This window comes from Leptopilina heterotoma, unplaced genomic scaffold (assembly GCF_015476425.1).
Source record: "Leptopilina heterotoma isolate Lh14 unplaced genomic scaffold, ASM1547642v1 Lhet_281, whole genome shotgun sequence".
In the NCBI taxonomy this organism is placed as follows: domain Eukaryota; kingdom Metazoa; phylum Arthropoda; class Insecta; order Hymenoptera; family Figitidae; genus Leptopilina; species Leptopilina heterotoma.
Genome location: NW_025110988.1, coordinates 24,177 through 47,873, shown reverse-complemented (window position 1 = coordinate 47,873; position 23,697 = coordinate 24,177). Strand labels below are relative to the sequence as shown.

General features: G+C 22.3%; 1 pseudogene; it reads right to left on the bottom strand.

The window, feature by feature from the left end:
• Positions 1 to 20,704, bottom strand: part of LOC122504146 — a 28,873-nt pseudogene extending 8,169 nt beyond the window's left edge.
• Between the last annotated feature and the right edge of the window lie 2,993 nt (positions 20,705 to 23,697).

The following is a 23,697-nucleotide window of genomic DNA, read 5'->3' as shown; positions in this document are numbered from 1 at the left end:
TAGTTTTAAAAAATAATATCGTGCTCATTTAGTAAATTTTTTGTAAATTTTTTATTCTATTTTCTTGGAGAATTTTTTGTTTTTATGTAAAACTTGAAATTATTTAAATTACAACTATTAACAAAATTATAATGTAATGAAGTGACACGTCTGACGGAAAACGATTTTACTACTAGTGAAATATTAAATTACGATAGGAAATCAAGTAGTATCATTTTTTTAATTTAATCATTTTTAGTCAGACAAACGGTTTTTATTTTTTTTTAATAGAATTCACTAAATGTATTTTTTACTACTACTGACAAAATTAAAATAATTTAAAGTAGAAATCATTTTAAGTGAGACGAACGATTTTTATGATTTTAATATGTCTGACTAAAAACGGTTTTTACTAACGGTTTTTTGCTAACAAAGTTTAAGTACAATAATGATACGTCTGACGGATAACGATTGTACTACTAATAAAATATTAAGTAAAGAAAGAAAAACAAGTAGTAAAAATCATTTTTAGTCAGACTTGTGATTTTTATCATTTTCATAGGTCTGACTAAACGTATTTTTTACTACTACTGACAAAATTAAAATAATTGAAGGCAACGATTCAAGGAAATTTATTTTTTTAACAGAATAATCAGTAAAAAACGTAAATTAAGTAGTAAAATTCAGTTTTAGTCAGACAAACGATTTTTACGTCTGACTAACAAGGTTTTTTACTACTACTGTAAAAATTAAAGTAATTTAGTGAGATACCTGACAGAAATCGATTTTACAACTAACGAAATACTAAGTAAAAAACAATACAAGTAATAAAAATTATTTTTAGTCAGACTAACGATTTTGGTGATTTTAATTGACTAAAAACGCTTTTTACTACTACTAACAAAATTAAAGTACTCTGGTGATACGTCTGACGGAAAAAGATTTTTCTACTAATTAAATAAATATTAAATAAATATAAATATATAAATATTGAATTAAATATTAACTAAAAAAAGAAAATCAAGTAGTAAAAATCATTTTTAGTCAGACTAACGGTTTTGGGTGATTGAAGTTCTTTTGTAAAACATAAGATTATTTAAACTTTTAAATTACTTTTGAATTCTTTTTTATTAAATTATATAGAATTTCAAAGCACTTTTTGTATTTTTTTTTTTGCTTCATGAATCTGAGTTGCTTTTAAAATTTTTTTTTTTAACAAAAGAACTATAAAAAAAAGAGAGAACAGAAAGAAACTTCTAAAGGTATATTTACATTGATTTTATGATCACAATGGAAAGCTTTTAAAGAAAGTCATTTTTCACGGTGCTCACCTTTCTTTTTGACTTCATCGATTCTTTTTGATACTGCGTATGCTCACCTATCGATTTTGAGCCCCACAATTTACGGCCCATCAAAGTGTAACATACCGCCATTACCATCATAGGGATAAGGTATGTTACTCCGAGAAATACTAAATTGTATCTGAAAGGAGGAAACCAGTTTATCAATTGATAGGTGTACAAATCGAATCATCTCCTTTAATCAAAAATCATATAATAGCTCATAAATTATTATCGCAATCCCATTAGCAATCGAATATACGTAAACAATATAATATTATGTATTTTTGATAAATTATGTAAAATATCCTTGAAACAATAATAGAAATCAAATAATTATTAATAAACTATGTTGTATTTAATATTTATAATGTCACATGTAATTAAAATTTATCATCTTTTTCAATTTTTCCATTTTTTTAGAATTTTTAATTTAATTTACATTTAATTTCATTACCCAGCTGAAAAAGTTCTATAGAATTTCACTAGAATCATTCTATATATGAATTCTAGTAAATATTCTACAGAATTTCACTAGAATGATTCTATAGAATTTCTACATGAATTCTACTAAATTTTAGTGATTTTTAATTAGAAAGAATATAAATTTCATGAAATAAAATAAATAATAATAATAAATAAATAATAAATAAATTCTTCGCAGAAATTCAATTATGTTCAAAATTTTTTAAAAATTTTCGTCAAAATCTTAATTATCTTTATATAAATAATAAAATTCTTATCCGAAATTCAATTATTTTAAAAAGTAATAAAATTCTTGGTAAAATTTCAATTACTTTCAAAAAAATTGTTTCTATTTAATTATTTTTAAAATCTATTATATTAATAAAATTTTCCAAAAGAATACAATTGTTTAAAAACATTTTAATATAATTCTACGAAAACATTTAATTATTTTTAATAAAATTTTAATAAATTCCTCGTAAAGTATAATTATTTTGAAGAATAATTTGCAAGAATTCAAGTACATTTAAAAAAAATCAATTAAATTCTTCGCTGAAATTCAAACATTTTTAAAATTTACTATTTTAATAAAATTCTTTACAGAATTCAATTATTTTCATAAATGATAAAATTCTTTACAGAATTTCAATTATTTTTATAAATAATAAAAATTCTTTACAGAATTTCAATTATTTTTATAAATATTAAAATTCTTTACTGAATTTCAATTATTTTCATAAATAATAAAATTCTTTACAGAATTTCAATTATTTAGAAAAAATTAATAAATTTCGTTTGCAAGATTTCAATTATTCTCCTAAATAATCAAATTCTTTGCTGGATTTCAATTATTTTCAATACAATTTTAAGTAAATTCCAGGTTCGAAAAATGTAATTATTTTCAAAAATCGTATTAAAATTCTTGTAAGGAATTCAATTATCAGCAATTATTCTTAATAATTTTTGCAAAAATTCTTTGATAATTTTCAAATCTACGAGAATTCGATTATTTAAATAAAATAAAATATTTATTAAATAATTGAAAACATTCAAATATTCAATAAATTATTTTTTTGTGTTTAAATAATTGAATTCTAGTCGAATTTTCTAATAAAAATTAATTTAGAAATGAATTTCAGTTAAAAACAATAATTAAATTTGAAAATTGTCAAAGAATTTTTGCAAAATTTATTAAAAATAATGGATTTATAGAAAAATTTTATTTAAAACTAATAAAAATTTAATTTTTAAGAAATTACAAATTATTGCAGAAATTCAATTTTTTTCAAGAGTAATAAACGCCTTCGCAGAAATTTAATTATATTCAAAAATAATAAAATTCTTCTTAGGAATTCAATTATTTTATAAATAATATAACTCAATGCAGAATTTTAATTATTTTTAATTACAATTTTAATCAAATTTCTCGGAGAATGTAATTATTCTTAAAAATTTTATTGAAAATTGTCGAAAGAATTTAATTATTAAAAAATATGTTAATACAATTCTTTATGAAAATTGAATTTCACGAAACATTCAATTGTTCAATAAATCATTTATTTTTGTATTTAAATAATTGAATTCTAGTAGAATTTTCTAATAAAAATTGATTTAAAAATCAATTTCAGTTAAAACTGTGGATGTAATAATTGAATATTAAAAGCAATATAGTGTGAATTTTTAGAAATAATTGAATTTTGAAATTAATATTTTTGAAAAAAAATTGAATTCTTTTTGTTATTTGAAGTTTTTATTTTCTAACATATATTTTAATTGCAGAATTTACGAATAATTGAAGTTTGTAAAATTGAATATTGTAAATAAATGGATTTTGAAAATTGTTGGAAAACTTTTTCGAAAATTAATTGATTTACAGAAAAATTTTAGTGTAAAATTTTTAAAAATCATAATTGAATTGAAATGATGCAAATAATTTTGAAGAAGTACAATATTCTTATAATATAAAATAATGATTCTATTAATTTGTCATTTTTAATTAATATAAAGCATGAAGAAATCGATCACTCCGAGTCTCGGGGCGCCCTCGACCTCCACTCGTGTCACAAAAATCACCGTAAACAAATGGCTGCCTTTATCCTCTTGTTGCTTAATATACTATTTTCTTCTTACAAAATAACAAGTAAATATTATTATGTATCAATGTTTCAATATTTAGAAATTGTAAATTTTTTATAATAATTAATAATTTTTAATATATATTAATTAATTAATTAATTAATTTTTAACAAATATTTAAAAAATTAATTATTAAAGAAATAAATATTTAAATAATAAATAATAAAATTAAAAATTAATGAATTAATATTTTCTGTATGGGAATTTTTTTCTTTAACAAAGAAAAAGGAAACACAACTCCTCACGTTTCTGAATGCAAGACAGCAGAATAAAAAAAATGAAAAGAAGAACTTCTCCTTTTTCCTTTAATGAGAAAACTATTTATTAAACATTGCTTTCAAGTCATTATGCAGTTGGAAAAATAACGAGCTGCTTAATAGTTGATTATAAAAAGAACCTTTTAATAAAATTCAAATAAACTCCTTATACATTTTAACTTTTTAACAGAACTCCTATCATTGGCATGTCTATATTAAAAAAAATTTCCATCTATCATAATAATAGCTTTTGTTCAATTCATAAAAAAAATTTAAACTCTTCGTTTTAAATCATCGTTAATTTCCTATTCGAGAAAATATATGAATGTTTACTTTAAAACACTCTCACACACACTCGCCTTATTTCCTTTCAACACTTTTTTCTCGGGATCTTTATTTTTTATTCAAAAAAAAAGAGAGAAGGAAAAAAAAATAAAATGTATGCTTGGCGTTATTTTTATATACACAAAAGGAAAAGAGTTTCAATGTGACTCGCGTAAATAATGCAGTTCTTATGTAATGTCATAATTTATCACTAATGGAACAATATAGTTTATAGCATAGCAAGTCAAGAGAATTGAAACGCAAACTTTTTCCGGTTACTTTTAACCTTTTTTATTTTGTGTGAGGAACATATTTATGTGTATCTGTGTGTATATATATATATGCTAAACGTAACATTCAAAACAACAAAAGTTTTATAACATTATAGAAAATTCTATTATTCGAAAATTCCAACTCACATACTTATTTCATTTGCTTTGAAAAATTAATTCCTTTGTTGGTTAAAAAATATGAGGGACTGACTTTTTTTATACATTCAAATATTTATTCTTTATTATTCAATTATATGTTTTAATTTCATTCTTTTTTGTAATTATATTCACGTTACTAATGAGAAAGACTATTTATTAAATTTTACGCTCCGAACTTCATGCTCAATTTATTTTATTATAAATATTTTTGCCAAATAATAATGCAATACGAAATTTTTTGTTTTCATATATAAATATTTTAATAATTTCAGCTTAAAAATTTCGAAAATTCACTTATTAAATACATAATTAATTAGCATTATTTATTATTTACAAAAATGTTAATAAAATTCTTCGCAAGAATTTAATCATTTTTATAAATAATAAAATTTTTCTCTGACATTCAATTATTTTAACAATTTAATTTTAATAAAAATCAATAATCAAGATTTTTAATTATAATTATAACAGAGACAGTTATATATATATATATATATATATATATATATATATATATATATATATATATATATATATATATATATATATATATATATATATATATATATATATATTTAAAAGAGATGAAAAAAATTCATCGCAAAATTTAATTACTTTCTTAAATTTCAATTAAAATTATTTTCAAAAAACTCCTAATAAAATTCAGTAAAATTATTAATTACTATTCTTAACAAAATTGATTATATTAAAAAAATTAAAGAAAATTTTCGAAAGAATTCAATTATTCTCAATATTTTAATAAAAGTCTGTGAATAAATTAAATTATTTAAAAAAATTGTAATAAAATTTTGAGAAGACTTTAATCATTCTCTAAAAATTTTAATAAAATTCTGTAATTAAATGATTAATTTTAATTACTACTAACAAACACGATTATTTTAAAAAAAATTGAAAGAAATTTTCCATAAAATACAACTACTTTCAAAATTTTCTATTAGTTATTAAAGGAATTTCATTATTTTAAAAATAATTCAAAGAAACTATTAAAAAGAATTGAATTAGGATTTTCAAAAATTTTTATTAAATTCTTCTCAAGAATTCAATTATTTTTATAAATAATAGGTAAAATTTTTGCAAAAATCCAATTATTTTCAATACAATTCAAATAAAATTTAACGAAAGGATTTAATTACTTTTTTAATTTTTTAATAAAATTTCTCGAAACAATTCACTTATTTTTTATAATTTTGGTAAAATTCTTAGCAAGAATTCAATTATTTTTATAAATAATAAAATTTTTCTCGGGCATTTAATTATTTTCACAATACAATTATAATGAAAATCAATAATCAAAATTTTTAATTATAATTATAACAGAGACAATTCTATATATTTTAAAGAGATGGAAAAAATTCTTCGCGAAATTTAATTACTTTATTAAATTTCAATCAAAATTATTTTTAAAAAACTGCATTATTTAAAAAAAAGAAATTCATAAAAATAATTTAATTATTTTTAAAAACTCTGATAAAATTTAGTAAAATTATTAATTACTATTCTTAATAAAATTGATTATATTAAAAAAATTAAAGAAAATTTTCGAAAGAATTCAATTATTCTCAATATTTTAACAGAAGTCTGTGAATGAATTACATTATTGAAAACAATTGTAATAAAATTTTGAAAAGAATTTAATTATTTTCTAAAAATTTTAATAAAATTCAGTAATTCAATGATTAAATTAATCATAATTAATTAAAATTTAATTACTACCTACTAACAAACACGATTATTTTAAAAACTTGAAAAAAATTTTTCATAAAATACAACTACTTGGAAAATTTTCTATTAGTTAATAAAAGAATTTCATTATTTATAAAAAAATTCAAGGAAAATAGGTATTAAAAAGAATTTAATTAGGATTTTCAAAATTTTTCACAAAAATTCAAGAATTAAATTATTTTTATAAATAATAAAATTCTTTGAAGGAATTGAAATTATTTTCAAATTCTAAAAAAGAATTTAATTAGGTTTTTCAAATTTTTTTATAAAATTCTTCTCAAGAATTCAATTATTTTTATAAATAATAAACTTCTTTGAACGAATGAAATTATTTTCAAAATATTAAAAAGAATTTAATAAGGATTTTCAAAATTTTTTATAAAATTTTTCTCAAGAATTTAATTATTTTTATAAATAATAAAGTTATTTGAAGAAATTAAATTGTTTTTAAATATTTTGATAAAATTCTTTGCAAATGGTCTCGTAAATTTCTCATTAGGTTTTTCGTCAATTTCACTCTAAATGTTGCTTTGAGCATTTTGGAAACTTTGCTATAAATGTTTCTAAAAACTGTCTTGTAAACTTTACTAAAAATATTACTGAAAATTGTCTTGTAAGTTTTACTATAAATTACACTGTGAATGTTACTGAACAAATTTTACAAAGTTTCACTAAAACTTATTTTAAAAAAAATTAAAAATTAATAGAAATCCAAAGAAGATAGAAATGAAAGATATTCTCTTTCATAGATAAAACTTTAAATAATTGATTAAAAAAAAATAAAAGAAAATCGAGTATATTGAATTATTTACAATACTGTAAAGGAAGTAAATTCTGTCATAAAAAATTTTTGTAGCGAGGATAATTATTTCTGTTTTATTTCGCTGTTGTGGCAAATGATGACGCAAGCTGAATCGTGTAAAAGGGTTTATTGAGAACGAAGAACAAACGAGAAAGAGGCGGAAAAGGAGGACCTGAGTACATGAAGGTATAGGAACAGAGAGAAGGAAGGAACCAGTCTCAACCAAAGGATTGATGAGAAAAGAAAACTTGACAGAGAAAAAATATTTGCTTTTTCCTGATGGATAAAACTACGAAATCTCAATTTTGATTCACTGCGATTTAATAGCATGTTTCGTTACAATTCATTCACGAAATGTTAATTTGTCAATCATTTTTCTCGTACAAAAAATATCTAATCTTTACTTTTAATAATAAAAAAATTTTTTTTGTTTCTTAACTTTCTTAATAATTTTTTCTTTTAAATTCAATTTTATGATAAATTTCTTTCAAGTTTTAAAAATAATCGAGTTTTGTCAATAATTTTAATTAATAATTTTATTATTGAATTTTATTAAAATTAAAGATCAGATAAGAAATTAAATTCTTCTAAACCATTTTATGAGATTTTATTGTAAATAATTAAATTCGTTTGGAGAATATTTTTAAGTTTTTTTTACAATAATAGTATTTTTTTAATAATTTTATTTCTGAATTATAAAAATAGTTAGAGTTAAATTTAATTCAATAATTTAGTAAAATTATTATTTATTTTTTTTATTATTTATTATTTTTATCAATAAATTGAAATTATAATTAAACGAGTTTTCGAATTCAACTACAAAATTCAAAAGTGAGAAAAATTTCTTGTTTATTTATAAAAAAAAAATATGCGATTTTTGAGCTGATTCATTTTAATGAAATTTCTCAAGAAATTGAAACAAAAAGTCAAATTGTAAAGGGGCTTCTATAATTAGATTAATATGTATTTTAATTGTTCCCTTGCGAGTAAACGTTGCGCAAGAACACGTCATTCTCATAATAGAGTACGTGTGTTAATCTCCTTCCTCTTTTCACTTGACCACACAGATTCAATTTATTTTTCGCTTAATATTTCCTACCCCATCTCTACAGCAGAGATCTTATTACTCTGACGCATGGTGTGAAATATTAATAAGCTTGCGGCAAAAAAAAAAAAAAAAAAATGACTCGACACACACGGAAAAGAGTGGCTCTCGAGATAAAAATCAATCTCATTAATTTTTACAAATATTTTATAATTAATGATTGTTATTTCTTTTGGTTTTTTTTTTAATTCCTACAAAATTTAAATGAATTTTAATATTTAATATTTATATCAAATATCCGATAAATTAATATTGAGTATTATGAATTTTTAATAATTAAGAATTATTGAATATTTGATTATTCAATATTTAAGAATTGAATTTTAAACATGTCGCAATACTTAGTATTTAAGTATAAATTTTTTTTAAATATTTAAATATATAAAAGAATTCAGTTATTTTTATGCCTGTTTAATATTAATTGGATTAAGGAAATTGGTTGAATATGACTTACATGTATTCGGTTTTACTGTTTGGATAACTTCCATCAGGCCATTGCATATAACAGACGATTCTAGTATTTCCGCTATTATATCTGTAACACAAAATGAAATTTTGTTTCATAATTTTAATATTGACAAAAATGTGCTTTCCAATACTGAAAAATTGGAAATCATTCAAGAAACAGTAATTTAAGTAGTTCAGGTCGGTACTGGTCAGACTTACCAGACAAAATTTTTATGATTTTAACAGGTCTGACTAAAAACGTTTTTTACTACTACTACCACTAAAATTAAAAGAATTTAAAGCAATAGTTAGACGTAATCGAATTTTTTTTTGCAATAAGTAAAAAGGAAATCAAGTAATAAACATAATTTCTAGTCAGACTAGGAATTTTTATAATTTTAATAGGTCTGACTAAAAAGGTCTATCACTACTAACAACAAAATTAAACTAATTTATTGAGACATTTTATTATTTCGTTAGTAGTAAGAACCACCGACAAAATGAAAATGATTTAGTGAGACATTTGACGTTAATCGATTTTACTACTAAACAATAAAAAAAACGACAAAAGAAAATCAAGTAGTAAAATTCATTTTCAGTCAGATCAAAATTTTTTGTAGTTTTAATTAGTAAAAAAATTATTTTTTACTACTATCGAATTAATAGGTAACGAAATTAAATCAAGTAGTATAATTTAGTTTTAGTCAGGTATAGCAAAATGATTGTTTTATTCTAAAATATTTTCTTAAAAAGAAAGCATAAAATCACTAAAAATTATTTTTTTTACTAATTAAAACTACAAACATTGTTGGTCTGACTGAAAATGATTTTACTACTTGATTTCCTTCTGTCGTTTTTTATTGTTTAGTTTTATTTTTGTGATTATAATCTTGACAGAAGGTTACATTTATTACAGAGAAATTGAAAACCCCTTTAAGAAAGTAATTAAGTAGTTTAGGTCAGTGTTAGTCAGACATAGGAAAATAAAAAATAACAATATACCCTAAAGTATAGGTAATATGATTAATTATAAATTATAATAAAACGAAAATAATAATTATGAAAAAAAAAATTAATATTTGTGAAACTATGCGAGAATTATTGAATAATTTCTGTTTTAATAAATAAATAAATAAATTATATTTTACTATTTTATAGTATATAACTTTTTTTGCGGAAAAAATACAATGTACCTGAAAGTGATACAGGATTAAATTCTATCAATGTGTGTACTAATTACATTAAAGCTTGTTGAGCATTCACGTACTAATTCCAACTAATTCTATTGCAAAATCCACAGCATGAAATTTCCTTGTTTCACAAACTGAAAAACGTGACGCAAACATGAATTTAAAGAATTCACTTAATTTCTAACTTTTCAACAAATCCTTGTTTTTTTTTTTGCTAAAAAAAAAATGTTGAGATACTTTTTAAATTTAAATTTATTTTAACTTCTGCTTCATTTTATATTTCATTTTATTCTCTACATTACGTTTCTCATATTTTATTTTATATTTTACTATACTTTTTGTTTCATTTTACTTATTTTGTATTTTATTTGATAATATATTTTATATTCGTATTTACCATCAAATATAATAAAGTTGAAAAAAATTTTTTTTGCGACTCTTCACTTTGACGGATGAGAGTAAACATATTTATAGAATAAGATTTTTTTTTTTGGGAAATACGGGGTAAAATTAGTTTAGAATCTCAAATAATATTGAATAAAACAAGTGAATAGTATTGTTGAAAATGGAATAAAGTTTCAGACCGCAGAAGAACAAGTTTGGAATAAAAATTGACGTGTCATGTTTTTTTCTCGCTCCTTGAAAACTTTTAGATGTAATGTTACTTTAACTTAAACGACACTTCTTATTTAACGTCAACACATAACGTAAAAAAGTTTTGTACCCCCGAGATAAAAAAACACGATTCGCTAATTTTCCCCTACTTATTTTTATTTTATCGCTACTGGTTTTTTTGAATATCAGATTTAAATTCGTATTTTGCATTTATTTTTATCTCCTAATTTAAAAAATGCAGAATAATTCTTTGTGTTTGTAATTTAAACTTAATAATTTAATAATAAATAAATATTTAATAGAAATAAAAATTATTATAATAGGTAATGATAGAAAACCTATTTTGAAAATTTAAAGTATTTAACTAATACTGGAAAAATTATTAGAAAAAATAAAATATGTAAGTTTCACTTTGTAATTTTGTAACATTCAATGAAGAAAATTGCATTTTCCGACTTTTCAGACTGTCATAAATTAGACTTGCAAGGAACAAGAAAACTAAACAAGTCTAGAGAATACTCATAAAGTCCTAAGTGAACGTTTTATTGGCTCAAAGCCAACAAACTGAAAACAACAGTAATTCAGTACTGTCGAGTACTGGGATTTAAGTATTCACAAATTACTTTGCGCAAAATCAAATAAATGAAAAATTTACACTCACATTTTTTCCACAAATCTCAGTTCTTTTACTTATTAGTTTTATTTCAAATTATTTATTAATTTTCAAAATGAAGAATGGAAAATAAATAATAAAAAACGTACAATAAAAGAAATTGATGTCGAAAATAAAAACTGAAATGTACCTACGAAATAAAATGTTCAAAATGAAATATAAAAAAATACAAAAATACAAAAACAAAAAAAATAATATGTAGAAAATAAAATATACAGAATAAAACATGGAATTCAAAAAATAAAATCCTAGAAATAAGAATATGAATAAATTGTAGGGGAACATAGTCTAGGTCGGCCACCTTTTTGACTTTTGTTTATAACTTTTTTTTAAAATGAATTTGGACAATTGAAGTATATGGTTGGAAAGTCCTGTTTAATAGGAACATTTTTTCTGTACAAAGTAAATTGACAGGTTTAAAAATGAAAAAGTTATAAAGATTTAAAAAAAAAAAAATTTGTAGTCCAGGTTGGCCATTACAGTCAAGGTCGGCCATGTTTAAAATTCAAAGGGCATTAATCGTTAAAAAATAAAATAACATGTTTGGAGTTACGGAAAATTGATTCTTTATTGTTTACAGTTTGTAACTTAATGAAATAACAAAATAATAACAATAAACAATATAAAAAAATAAATATAAATAAAAAAAAAGTTTTGCACTAAAATATTAATAAAATTAAATAAAAATATTAATAAGATGATCAATTATATTATGAGTTATACAGAATTGCAGTTTTTGCAAATGAAGTAGCTCGTCCTCAACTTTGCGCATTTTAAACACATAGTGGCCGACCTTGACAGTAAGTAACATTACCGAATTGTTGTAACCATAAAGAAATACGTTTCGGGATTCGATTTTTTACTTTGTTTTCCTTTCAACCATGAGTCCCACAAATTTTCTGCATACTTGCCTTGATGATTCAATTTGTTTTTTATCTTTATTAATGGTTTTTCACATTATGCACAAAACTTTTTTTGAGCTTTTTTTGTACCGACGTCACAGAAAACACAATTTTCGATTTTCCGAAAATGTAATTGAACAAAAAGTTAGGTTTCACTAAGACAAGCTTCGACAAAAATGCGCGTAGGTGGCGCTAGTGAACTTGACAAAAAAAACGCGAGTGGCCTACCTAGACAGTAGGCCAACCTTGACTACATTCCCCTACAGAATATGAATGTGACAGAATAAGCTTTTTAAAAATAATGAAAACCAAAATTGTTATTTACTAATTAGAAAAAATTGTGAATTCAATCATTCACCTACGTTTATTATTAATAACAAAAAAAAAAGAATTTAATCTAGAAAATATTAAGAATTTTTCGAAGAAAAAGAAATAATTAAATATTTCAACGACTATATTATTTATTTAGAATCTTCTACACAACCTTTGGCATAAAGCTTTTCAGTGTACGTGCGTCCATCAAATCTTTTTATCTCTTTCATAACTTTTTAACAATTCAACTTTCTTTCTTTAAAAAAAAATGTGTTATATCACTCGCTACATGGAAGGAATTTATACACTTTTGCATAAGCAGTTTATATAAATAGATAATTCATATTTTTTTCTAAAAGAATTTTCAATTCTTTTATTAAAATATATTTTTTAAAGGCAAGAAACATTTGATTGTTGATTGTTACATTAATTTTCTTTATTATCTACTATTACTCATTACTATTGATACATTTGTTTGAGACTGTTCGTTAATTATTATCGTTTTTATTATTCGCTGCTTTTGTTATTGATTCGTTTCATTCTTCGTTAATTATTATCACATAATTACTTTTATTAGTTACGTCTTTAACATTGACTATTTATTTATTTTTTTATTTTCTTTATTTTCTTTATTTTCGTAATTTTTTTTATTTTTAAATTCTTTTTTATTACTTTATTTTATTTTATTTCTTTATTTATTTATATTTCTATTATTTATTATTGATTAATTTATTTATTAGTCTTTTTTAGTTTTCTTTACAATAAATTTTGAAGTAAACCAAACTAATATTTTTAATCAATCGATTTTTATCTTCTTTAGTAAGTAGGCAATTTACTTGCATTAAATAAATATTTCATTGGACGCACTTAAAATTTTCACTTCATAGAACAAATAAAAATTTATTTAAATTTAATTTATTTACTCTGAATGTGTTAACGTCTGTAGTACACAAAGATCAATAGTGAAGTTTTGTACTTCGATAGGAAAAAAATTATGTAATGATTTATTTAATTTATTTATTTCAATTTATTTCTTTATTTATTTCCTTATTTATTCTAATACTTTTAATGTAAAAATTCGAATAGTTTTATCTTTTATTTGTTCTATTTTGTTATCTCTACATTTTCTTTATCTTTAGAGTTTAATTTTCCATGTAAAGAAAAATAATTGTATTAGATAATTTGCAATTTTATTCACTTTTTCTTGTGAAAAAAAACCTCCTTGGCATTATTTTCACTTATACGACTTAAGTTTTTCACAGTAATAACTGTTGCTACTAAGTTTCTTCTTTGGATATTTTCCTCCTTTTCAAAGTAAATCCTTTTAAACCTTGGTAAAACATTAACGCCTTTATTTTAATGAATATTGTACTGCAACCTACTCGAATAAACTTAAGAGTTATGAAATTTATCATTTTGAGCGCAAAAGACAAAAATGCTCATGAGAATTGAAATATTTTCAAATAATAAATTTTTTCCGGTATAGTGCACCGTCCGACACGATTTTTCACACACAAAAAAAATCAAACATTTTCAGAAACTAGGACAAAAAAAAAAAAATACCCGTGTCTGGCCGTTTTGCTGGATCAAGTCGTTTGTGGCTTCTAGGGCTGAAAACAACCCTTAACCCTCACAGGCTCGAGTTCGATTTTTGAAATGCGCGCACAAGGTGGGTCCGAGGGACCCGGATGTTTCAATGCAATAAAAAATAAAATTTAATAGCAAAGTGTGCTTCATATTTTCCATATTTAATACAATTTAATGATATAATTGCATAAAAAATTTTAAATATTGAAAAGTAATCAAGATATAACTAAAATTTGTTTAATAAATTTAATGAGTCATTTGAATAAATCGAACTACATACTTATTAAGCAAGATTTTTTAATGTGTATTTTTTGTTCCATTAAATTTACCGATGTATTAAGCATATGTTATCACTTATTATGTCAGTTGTTGATAAAAATACCATAAATAAATCCAATATTGCATAAAAATTGCAAATTTTTAAATTTTTTTCATAGCCCGGGTCCCTCGGACCCGGCTTGAGCCCTTACGTATGTTCGACTTAAAAGGTAATTTACCAGAATATTTTATAAATAAAAAATTGTTTATATTGATGAAAAAATGTGTGTTTTTACGTCCCCAAGCCTAATGTGAAGTTGATTTTCAATAATATTTTTTTAACCAAAAGTAGATCAAAAAAACTTTCCACCGGGTCCGAGGGACCCGGCTCGAGCCCGTGAGGGTTAAATGAAAAGTGTCAAGTTATATTTTGAAAATAGGTTCAATTTGCCTATATGATTCGTTACTCGGGGGTTTTTGGGTCGCTGATCACGAATCTGATGTCAGTTTTTCAAGATTCAAAATGGTGGATCCAATATGGCGGACAACTTTAAAAAAATTGATTTAATTTGCCTGAAACTCGTTGCTTGGGGGTTTTTGAGGTCGCTGATTACGAATCTTATGTCAGTTTTTCAAAATTCAAAATAGCGGATTCAATATGACTGACAACTTTTTTAAGAATAGATTCAATTTCCCTGAAACTCGTTACTCAGGAGTTTTTGGGGGTCGTTGATTACGTATCTAAAGTCAGATTTTAAAAATTAAAAATGGCAAAAAACAAAAAAGAATCACACAATTAAATCTATAAAAAAGATACCAAAGTTTAAAAATTTCAAAGACAAGAAATCACAATTTTTGTCCTTTTTTGGAAATAGTGTGATAACTTTTTAATTTTTGTCTTACTGGAAAGTGTCTAAAGGAAAAGCTGTTTGTTTTTGGCCCAAAATTTAAGGACAAAAAGAGAAAAACATACTTTATTAAAATTTAAAAAAGATACCAAAGTTTAAAATTTTCAAAGACAAGAAATCACACTTTTTTGTCCTTTTTTGGAAATAGTGTAATACTTTTTTGATTTTGGTTTTACAGGAAAGTGTCTAGAGGAAAAGCTGTTTGTTTTGGCCCAAAATTTAAGAACAAAAAGAGAAAAACATACTTTATTAAAATTTAAAAAAGATACCAAAGTTTAAAAATTTCAAAGACAGAAATCACAATTTTTTGTCCTTTTTTGGAAATAGTGTGATAACTTTTTTAATTTTTGTCTTACTGGAAAGTGTCTAAAGGAAAAGCTGTTTGTTTTGGCCCAAAATTTAAGGACAAGAAGAGAAAAAAAAATTTATTAAAATTTGAAAAAGATACCAAAGTTTAAAATTTTCAAAGACAAGAAATCACAACTTTTTGTCCTTTTTTGGAAATAGTGTAATAACTTTTTTGATTTTTGTTTTACTGGAAAGTGTCTAAAAGAAAAGTTGTTTGTTTTGGCCCAAAATTTAGGGACAAAAAAAAAAAAAAAAATTTATTGAAATTTGACAAAGATACCAAAGTTTAAAAATTTCAAAGACAAGAAATCACAACTTTTTGCCCTTTTTTGGAAATAGTGTAATAACTTTTTTGATTTTTGTTTTACTGGAAAGTGTCTAAATGAATAGCTGTTTGTTTTGGCCCAAAATTTAAGGACAAAAAAAGAAAAACATATTTTATTAAAATTTAAAAAAGATACCAAAGTTTAAAAATTTCAAAGACAAGAAATCACAATTTTTTGTCCTTTTTTGGAAATAGTGTGATAACTTTTTTGATTTTTGTTCTTCGGGAATGTGTTTAAAGAAAAAGTTGTTTGTTTTGGCCCAAATTTAAGGACTAAAAGAGAAAAACATATTTTATTAAAATTTCAAAAAGATACCAGTTTAAAAATTTCATAAACTAGAAATCATACTTTTTTAACCTTTTTTGGAAATAGTGTGATAACTTTTTTGATTTTGGTTTTACAGGAAAGTTGATAAACCGGTTGTACTTGGAGAGGTTTTCTACAGTTTCCCTCTCTACTGTCGAGAAAACCCATTAGACGGGTGGTCTAGGCAAATGCGAGTACTCCTAATTTTCAAGTCGCTCTGTAGGCGCAAAAATTTAGTATTAAGGAATGTTTGTAAGGAATGTTCTACGGTTGTAAAAACACTTGTATAGCCAAGATTGTATCTAGTGAAATAAAGTAGAAAAATTTCGCATTATTTTTTTTCAAATTTTGTTTTTTTGCAAAAAAAAAGAACAAAGTCTCTATACGATACATAATACACGCACACATATGATAGATAAAAGATCTGGAAAAGTAATCTATTTTTAAATTAACATGCAAATCAAAATATCGCACGTGAACAGTTATATATTATTTTACCTTCGAGAATTTGTAGTTGAATATAGAAGGCAAGGTATCGCTAACATGGCTGAAGCGAACCAGATTGAGAACAATGCCATATTGTCCTCTTGCGAGACATGTGATGTTTAAGAGGTCGCATAATCGCCATATATCTGCAAAATTCAAATTCAAATCCAACGATATATATTTTTTTTTGGCGAAATTTGAAAAATTAAAAAAATGTTTAATCCTTAGGAATAAATTTATGCAATACAGAATATTATTTATTTATTTTAATTACTGTTTTATGGTAATAGTATATAATTTTAAATATAAATATAAAATATAGTAAAATAATATCTGTATATGAGAATATAAATATATTTGCAACTTTTAATATTATTAATATTAATACCAATAATAATAAAAGAATAATACCTACTAATGCTAATAATAATAACAATTATTTTATTGTAATTTATTATTATAAAAAAGGCAATATAAGGAGTTATAATAATAATATTACTGTTATCATTATATTATATTATTATTGTCCCGTATGTATAAATCAATAAATAAATAATACATTTTTTGGTTATTATTACATTCAGTTTTCGCTTTGCTGATATTATTTATTGTATAATTTTTAAATGACATAATTTAGGCTCTCACTTCTTTCAATGATTAAGTTTATCTGTTCCAAGAAGAGCAACTAGAAATTACTCACTATTTACTAATACTATTCATAGAACTAATTACGCCTTCTCTAATTAACAGACTCCTAGAGAAGCAAATTATTAATAAATTTCAGTATCACAATTGTTACATAAATTATTAAAGTTTTGACTTAAAATTTATATATCAAAATTTATGTCAAAATAATAATTATTTATAAACTTTTAAACAATTTTTTAAGCAAATAAATTTATATTTATTTATTTTTTTAAAATTTGCTTTTTATATTAAAATCATTCATTCTTAATAACATTAATGTTTGATTTTAATTATATTTTTCGTTTTTGGATGATATGTTTTTGAAAATATTTAAGTAGAAAAATAATACACTAATCTTTATTAGTAGTAATAATAGTTAAATCAGATCATCCACTAATTTTTTTTGTTAGTAGTAAAAAGAAGCTTTAGTCAGACAAAAAAGTGTTAATTAATAATTATACTAACAGTAGTGAGTAATTGTTTTTAAGTCAGACATTCCATTTTTATTAATTAATAATAATATTAATACCTAGCAATAATAACAATTAAGGAATACAAATTATTTTTGAACTATGGTATAATGTTAACTGCATGTTATATATAATTCTCTTATAACCGTATTCTCCACTCTCATAAACTGGATTTACGTAGAGAAATCCAAGAGATCAAATAAATATTTCCTGGTATCAAATAATATTTTTATTTCAATCAAATTAAATGGTATGTCCTTGAAATACAGTTTAAAACAAAAAATAACAAAAAAAAAAAATACTAAAATATTGGTTCGAATATGATTTATTTGAATTAATTAAAAATTGTTTGAATCAAGTAAATTTTTATTTGATAATAAACAAGTGATCAATTATTTTAAACAAATAATTTTTTTCATATAAAATTTACTTTCATTCTATTAGAAAAATATCTTAGAATTTGCTTATAAATATTACACTTTTTAAAACAAATTAATACTATTGTTTTGGAAGATTACAAATACTTAAATAATTGATATTTATATTAAAAAATACCTTCTCATATGATGAGAATGTAATAAAAATTGAGTCGTTAATTATTTTTAATGAAACAAGTAAATATAAATTGCAAACTAGACTGGAAATATGAAGTGGGTATTTAAGTTTGGCTTATCTAGACATTTCTAGACGCATAGTTTGACTAAAGCGACTGAAATTTCTTAATGCATTTTAATGTAAACTAAATCTCTTCATAATTTATAAAATTAATATAAAATTTAATTGACACCACGACGGTAAATAAACGAATAGTTAAAGAGGAAAAAACGTAATAAATCAGTGGTAAAACCTGTTTTAGTCAGACAAAATCTCTTTGTTGTTACTTTTTAATAAATATTATTTCAGTAGTGACAAATCAATTCAGTCAAAAAAAATTATTTCGAATTCTGAAAGAATATTTTTTCTGGTAGTTTCAGTAGTTTAAATTAATTTAGTCAAAGGAAATTAATTTGATTTGTACTCATTTTGATTCAGTAGTATAAATCTTGATTTTTCAGTAGTATAAATTTATGTTAATCGACAAAATTATTCCCTACATAGTAACTAAGCTTTCAGTAGTGAAAATTCGATTATTGTCTGGCAAGGTCATTTTGATTACTGAATTTAAATAAAAATCAAAATCTAAATCACAGTTTCAGTAGTAAAAATCATTATTAGTCAGACAAAACTATTTTCATAGTAAATATTTAAAATAAAACAAAAACTATTGTTAAGTCGGACAATTATTTTTCATAATATTTTAGTATTGGTTTTAGTAGTAAATAAATGAACGTCAGTTGAAATTTATTTGATTAATACTTTAAAAAAATAATTCAAAAATTTCGATTTTATAGCATAAAAAGTGAAGAAAAAATATTCCAAAAAATAATATAAATTTAATGTAAACAATAATATAGAACTTATTTACAATCTGATATTTACAATACTTATAACTTACTCTAAAAACTGAATACAAGGTACACGGTAGTTACAAATTTTTTGTTCAAAACAGAGTACATGCAATAAACGAATAAAAAGCATGACTCCTTTTTTTGTTCTGAAGTTGCGATGGAAAATAAAACGACCACCAAGAGATTCTTTGAAGACTTGAAATTTGTTTCTTCGGAGGAAAAAAGTGTTCTATAAAATCGTATAAGCTCACTTAATAATGTAGCATTTGACGATCTTGTTTATTTACTTCAAACAGACATACATAGTCCTTGGACATAAGTTACAAAAAGCAAAGTAGTCTGTCCTAGAATTTCATATCACTATAGTCAATGATGGGAAAAATTTATTATTATACTTTCAACAAAGAGTTATTTCGAAAAAATACTTTTCTCTATAACTAAAAAAAAATCTGAAAATTTCGCAAAGTAATTAAATTTTTTTTGTATCTGAAGCATTTTTTATAGTTTATTTATTTATTTTTCATACATTGTTATTTATTTATTTATAAATGGAACAAGCCCTTTCGTGCAAATAGTACGAAATACTATTATTATTATTTATTTTTTATATTTTGCAGTGAAAATAGAAATTTTAAATAAAGTAAAAATAAAACAATAAAGATGATATACTGCAATTAATATTGAAAAATTTATCAACACGGTAATAATTTTTTCGATAAAAAGGAGTAGAAAACTAGTAAAAAAGAAAGCAAAGTGATTTTTAAAATTCACTTGCAAAAATATTTATATAAAACAAACGCTATAAAAAATTTTCCTTTCACACAGAAGCGTTGATTTTTAAAAATTTGTCAAATAAAAATGTTTTAAATTATATTATTATTATTTTATTATTATTATTATTTTTTATCATTATTGACTTATTGTGCATACAGTTAAAAATAGTAAGTATAATTTAAAAAAAACAGTTGCATTTTTTACATAAAAATCGTTTTTTTTTTATCACAACGCCCTTCAATCGAGAACAATTTCTCTTTGATTGCACTCTTCAATTTACAATCAATGAAATTTCATGGTGATCTAGAAATTGACTTTATTTAAGTTGTTCAGGAAAATTTGCAAATTTTTTATTTTCCCTCACTGATTGATCAATTAACCTCATTATTATATTCTGGTAAATTTTTATTACTTCTCAAGAATAAAAATTATCGAATATTATTTCTTTTTATTATTTTTTTTTTAATATTTTCATTATTATTAGAAGAAATTTTGAAATTACTCTTCTTGAAATTGGTAACTGACTTGTTTATTAAATTACTTAAAATTTAGTAGTAAGATAGTACAATTCTTTTTTTAATTTAGTTAAAATTTAATAGTAAATTATTAGATTTTTTTTATTTAGTAATAATTAATCAATAAACTGTTAATGAATTATATAAATAAATTTAATTTTTATATTAAAACTACTACCTACGAGTTTTAATTTCTAAAATTAATACTTATTTTCTTTAATTTATTTATTTCAAGTTTTTTATTTCATTCATTTATTTTACTTCCCTTATTTATTCGTTAGTTTGTTTTACTTTGTTCGTCAAATTTTATTAAAAATTTAATTAAAAAATCCAATTTTTTCAAGTAAATTAAAAAGTAAAAGGTCCTTGAAAAAATACAGAATTTATAAAGTAAAAAATAAATCTTCAAAGCAAAATGTCAGTGACTATTTTAAATTAATGAAATTTTACTAGTTCCGATTTGAAGAGTAATTTAAAAAAAAAGTCTTCAGAGATGCAGGAATTCTTTTTTGTGACACAAAGCAATGTGTGTTTAGAATTTTCCACTTGTTTTTGTCAAAATGGAAAAATAGTCTCTTTATGTGTTTGTTATTTGGATCAAAACATTTTCCCGAAATGATCGTATAAAAAGTAAAAGCAACAAGTTGCAGAATTGCAAGTTTTAAATAAAAAAAAATTTTCAACAAACTAAATTTAATTTATTATTATTATCTTTTGTATATTTAATAAAGTCAAACAGCGAAAATAAAAAGTAATAGTAAAAGTAAGACAAGTAAATAATAAAAATAAATAATACAATTACATTAAATTAAGAAATAAAAAATTAATAAGAAATAATAACAATAAGAAGTAATAAATAAAAGTAATAAAAATGGAATCAAAAGATTTAAATTAAAAATAGGAAAATTAAGAAAACAATAAAATTAGAACTAAAGAAATGCAAAACAAATTCAGTTATAAAAAAAAGGAAAATATGTAAATTACTTTAATAAATTGCATATAATTATGAAAAGAAAATTACAAAAGCAATTTCTGCTGGAAGTTAAAAAACAATTATAATATTTACATTATTATATACACCTGCTGTGAAATATAATATATCGTAGTTAAAAGAGTAAAAGAAGTTCATATCATGAGCCATCTGTTATGTTTCAAGTTAAGAGAAAAAAACCCCTTTTTTAATATCAATATGGATCCGTTATCTGTCATTTCCTTGAACAGTTTCACACTTTAAGTTCATTTTTACAGAAATATGACATCTGCTGCCATCAACGCAGATAATATGAAAAAGTTACATCCGCATTCGATAAGTTTTGCAACAGTGAGAAAGGCATCATATACGTGACTGGGGATTCTAAATTACTTTCAAAATGACAGTGTCAAAAAATGATTATTTCCCTTCTCTATCGTATCAATTTTCTACTATGGATTATTTTTCTAAACTGAAAATATAATCCGAGTTTTTTTTTCTATAATAAAATTCCGAAACATCTCGAATAATTTCATCAAGCCAATTTATGCAAACTGAAATTATTCTTGACAAACGAATTCAGGAAACATTTTATTATTCTGCAATTGCACATTCTTGTTGATAAAAAATACAATTGATGTTATATGTTCACTGTTGATAATAATATTATTCGAATAGTGTATTGTTGATTTGTATACTTGTTAAAATTTTCTAGTATTTTTTTATTATTTAACGAATTACAGCAAACAAACTGTTTCAGTAAAAAATATTTAAAATTAATGTAAAAAATTATATAAGAAAAAATATTTACGACTATTTTTTTAACATAAAAAAATATTTATTTCATTAAATTCTGTGGGAAAAATTAAAATTTTTTTAGTTTTTTTTTACATATGACGGATGCAGTAGAAGAAATCAATTTTAGTCAGACAAAATTTATTTGATTTTACCCAGGACGAATACAGTAGAACAAATCGATTTTAGTCAGACAAAATTTATTCGATTTGTTTTAACTACAGCTTAAGTAGTACAAATCAATTTTAGTCAGACAGAATTATTTAAAATTTATAAACTTTATTTTTCTCGGTTAGAAAGAACATTCTTTAGTCAGTCAAACATTTTAACTGTTCATAATAAGTAGTAAAAAATGGCACAGGTCAGATAAAAACATTTTCAGTAGTATAAATTAATTTTAGTCAGGCAAATTTAATACGCTATATTGGTAGGTATGTTTTCAGTAGTAAAACTCGATTATAGTCCGTCAAAGCCATTTGATAAATATAAATAAAATAAAAATCTAAACCACATCACTTCAGTAGTAAACATCGATTACAGTCAGACAAAATCATCTTGTGTAAATAAAAAATCCAACAATAATTACTGTAGTCAAAATCGATTTTGGTCATTCCAAACTTTATTTTTTTAAATTCTTATGAATTGGAATAAAATTGGAAATTATTGATTTAGTAGTAAAAATGAATTTTAGTCAGACATTGAAAATTCGATTTTTAATAACTGCGGTTTCAGTATAGTGTAAATCGATTTTAGTCAGACAAAATTATTTCAATTAGTAAAGAATTTTAAAAAGTCTAATGTATTAAGTAATTAGTTATTTAACATTACTTAAACATATGATAATTAATAAATGAATGACTACATGAGTAAACGAATTAGTTACTTAATAATTTTTTAATAATTTCTTTAATAATTACGCATTAATTATTATCTTGTACTAATTAGCTCAAATGTATAAATTAAATTACAACTTTTTTACAAATTAAATGCTACTTTATGAAATGAAAATTTGTTTAATTAAACAATAATTAAACGTGATGTTGAAAATACAGTACCTGAAAATTAATTCATTTAATAAACTTTTCTGTTTTGGTTTAA